Raw genomic sequence first — 4,050 nt, 5'->3', positions numbered from 1 at the left:
TATTTTATTTTTCTATAGCACTGTGGGTATTTCCCTCTGTAATTGAGTATCATTTAATTACAAGTTTTAAATTGTTAATTTGTGTTAAAAAAAAAAAACCCTAAAAACCAAGTAAACATTGAGAATATACAGTGGAAAATAAAGTCTTTATCCCTGCCACCCCCACCACCCCCACCCCCCACAAAAATGCTCAGACCAGGGGAGCCAGACCACAGAGCTCTCCTGCTGCTGCAACTCTGTAGCCCTGGGACTTTGTGCAGGTAGCCCAGACAGGGATGAGTGTAACGCCACACAGCATTGAGAACAGTGCCTATCCCATAGTTAGTGCTCAGTAAATGTTTCTTTTCTTCTCCCTCCCACTACCTTAATTTCTATTAACTTCCCGGTGTGTGTAGCCTTTCTCTCTTTCTGAGTGACTCTTTCTTTTTCTCTCACAGACAGTCCTAGAGGAGAATGCCTGCCAAGAACTCCTCCTCCATGACAAGTTTATCCTCTCAGGCTTAACCAACCAGCCGGGACTCCAGATCCCCCTCTTCATCCTGTTTCTAGGTTTCTACGTGGTCACGGTGGTGGGGAACCTGGGCTTGATAACGCTGATAGGGCTCAACTCTCACCTGCATATTCCCGTGTACTTTTTCCTCTTCAACTTGTCCTTCATAGATTTTAGTTATTCCACTACCCTCGCCCCTAAAATGCTGATGAGCTTTGTCTCAAAGAAGAACATCATTTCCTATGCAGGGTGTATGACTCAGTTTTTTTTCTTCTGTTTCTTCGTCTTTTCTGAATCCTATATTTTATCAGCAATGGCGTATGACCGCTACGTGGCCATCTGTAACCCACTGTTGTAAACGGTCACCATGTCTCCCCAGATGTGTTTGCTCCTTTCACTGGGTGTCTATGGGATGGGGGTTTTTGGGGCTGTGGCTCATATGGGAAACATAATGTTTATGTCCTTTTGTGGAGACAACCTTGTCAATCACTATCTGTGTGACATCCTTCCTCTCCTTGAGCTCTCCTGCAACAGCTCTTACATAAATTTGCTGGTGGTTTTTATTATTGTGACCATTGGCATTGGGGTGCCAATTGTCACCATTTTTATCTCTTATGGTTTTATTCTTTCCAGCATTCTCCACATTAGCTCCACAGAGGGCAGGTCAGGTCTAAAGCCTTCAGTACCTGCAGTTCCCACATAATTGTGGTATCGCTTTTCTTTGGGTCAGGTGCTTTCATGTACCTCAAACCACCTTCTCTTCTACCCCTGGACCAGGGGAAAGTGTCCTCCATTTTTTATACTGCTGTGGTGCCCATGTTTAACCCATTAATCTACAGCCTGAGGAATAAAGATGTCAAAGTTGCCCTGAGGAGAACCTTTTGCAGAAAATTAGTCTCTTAAAAATGAGTAAGAAAGGGAATCCAAACCTTTGTTAATCAGGGGGTTTCTTTTCTTTTTTTCAGTGAGGGAATAAATGCCACTGCTTTCTCTCCTATACTTAGAAAAAAATTTTAACTTTTATTCTTAAGTGCACTTACTCCCTGCATTGCTTATCCACACCAACTATTCCAACTGTTATTTTATGAGAATAGTTTCTACTGTTATACAGGGTTTAATCTTGAATAGGCTTATGAAATCATTTACTCCAGTCTTCTCATGCAATACATTACACTCATAAATATTTTGTAGGCTGCCAAAGGACACACATGTACCTAGTGCCAGAGCTGAAACTGGAGTCTGGGCTCTTGAATTTTAATACAATCTGCTGTGTTTTTCTTCAGCTACACTTCCTTGTTCTATCGTTTCCCTGACTGATTTCATTTTAAATTTTTTTTTTTTGCATTTAAAGATATCTAATTATATTCATAGTGATGTCATGCAACTTTACAAGGGTTAATTTTTGGAATAACATTTTTGCAAGAGTGTTGGAAGGGAAAAATGTGGTTGATGTGGTCTTGACAAAAAGATAAGAGAAAATTTTGAAGAATTTTGGGGTGTGTGAATGAGAAGTAGATTAGGTTCCTTATAGAATCAAGGATGGTGCCCATGGAGATGGTGTAGAGCCTTGAGTCAAGGCTTACAATAGAAGGCCTTCTAAGGGAGAGATAAACAGATTTGAGGGAGTTAAGTTTGTTAGATATAAGCTTTATTCTTTATCTGAAGATTAATGGAGACAGAATTTGGAGCCTCACCTCAAGGGTCTGAATAATGTAAATTAGTAATAGACAGCTCTGGATAAGTGAGCCATTAGAACCACAGCAGCCAACTAGTTGTTAGGGGAGGCAATTGCCATTATATATTTAAGACATTGCATATATCTGTGACCTTCTATTAATAACAATAGGGCATAAAGGGAAGGGATGGTGGTCTTAGGAGAGGTCATATATTCACAGCATTGGGTAAGTGGAAGTACAACTTTGTATAAAGAATGAGAAGAATAATTTTTTTGATCTGAATACATTAGTAATGGTAACAATTATTTCAGAAGTCATGGCATATGAACTGTCTGGAAGATAGTTTAATTTACAAACTTTGAAAAGTTATCTTCTATTAGAAAAAGGGGAAGTTTGGATTAATGTTTAGCTTTTTTCCTTTGGAATCTTTTGGTTTAATGAGGATATAATTAAGGAAATGAAAGTGTAGGGGAGGATTGTGTTTTGATGCTAAAGGAGACGAATGATTATTAAATTCAAGACACATGGATTGAGGGTGCAGTGGGAATGGTGGAGAACCAGTACAATGAAAACACCCTACTCCTTCTTAAATTGAAATATAAATTTTACAGTGATGTGCAAAAACATTAATTGCTCGATGATTTTTTTTCACATTTATAAGGTTATGATTACATACCTCCACCCAAATGAAAATATAGAAGATATTTATCATTTCAGGGTACTCCTGCCCGCCCTTTCCCAGTAATTACTACTCCCCATGCTCTTCCTGGAAATATCCACTATTCTTACTTTATCATCACAGTTTCATTTTTCTCATGCTTGAACTTCATATAAATGTTAAACAGTGCATTTACTTTTTTATGTTTCACTTAACATAGAGAGTCATGTGAGATTCGTCCATAACACTTTTCTTGGTTATTGCTGTTTATTTTAGTATTCCATTGTATGAATGTAGAGCAATTTGCTTATCAACATCTTCTTTATGAACATTTGCCTTGTTTTCAATTTCTACATTTTATTAATAAAGCTGTTATAAACATTTTTTTTTTTTGAGAAGTACTCTCGCACTGTTGCCCAGGCTGGAGTGCAGTGGCACGATCTTGGCTCACTGCAACCTCCACCTCCCGGGTTCAAATGATTATCCGGCCTCAGCCTCCTGAGTAGGTGGGATTACAGGCACCTGCCACCACACCCAGCTAATTTTTGTATTTTTAGTAGAGACAGGGTTTCACCATGTTGCCCAGGCTGGTCTCCAGCTCCTGACCTCGTGATCTGCCCGCTTTGGCCTCCCAAAGTGCTGGGATTACAGGCATAAGCCACCATGCCTGGCCTATAAACATTCTCGAACATGTATTTTACTGGAAATATACACTTTTTTTGTTTGGGTATATACCTAGATGTAGATTTTATGGGTCACAAGGTAGGCATATGTTTAGGCTTCTAAATGTTATCAAATTGTCTTCCAAAATATTTAAACTGACTTGCACTCCCATCAATAAATTCCAGAAAAGGATACTCTTCATCCTTATTTTCAGTATTTTTCATTTTAATTACTCCGTTGGGTGTGTAGTACAATATTGCTTTAGTCTTTTAAATATTTCCCTGATAAATAATGATTTTTTTTTGATGGAGTCTTGCTCTGTCGCCCAGGCTGGAGTGCAGTGGCATGATCTTGGCTCACAGCAACCTCCACCTTCCAGGTTCAAGCAATTCTCCTGCCTTAGACTCCCAAGTAGCTGGGATAACAGGAGCCTGCCACCACGCCTGGCCAATTTTTGTATTTTTAGTAGAGACGGGGTTTCACTATGTTGGCCAGGCTGGGCTCAAACTCCTGACCATTTCTTAAGAGACAAGGTCTTGCTCTGTTGTCAGGCTGGAGTGCAA

General features: G+C 39.5%; 1 pseudogene; it reads left to right on the top strand.

Moving 5' to 3' along the window:
* Positions 1-453: 453 nt before the first annotated feature.
* Positions 454-1,393, top strand: LOC129009044 (olfactory receptor 8B12-like; annotated as a pseudogene).
* The last annotated feature ends 2,657 nt before the right edge of the window (positions 1,394-4,050 follow it).

Source organism: Pongo pygmaeus, chromosome 9 (assembly GCF_028885625.2).
Source record: "Pongo pygmaeus isolate AG05252 chromosome 9, NHGRI_mPonPyg2-v2.0_pri, whole genome shotgun sequence".
In the NCBI taxonomy this organism is placed as follows: domain Eukaryota; kingdom Metazoa; phylum Chordata; class Mammalia; order Primates; family Hominidae; genus Pongo; species Pongo pygmaeus.
This window is presented reverse-complemented; position numbering and strand designations above follow the sequence as displayed.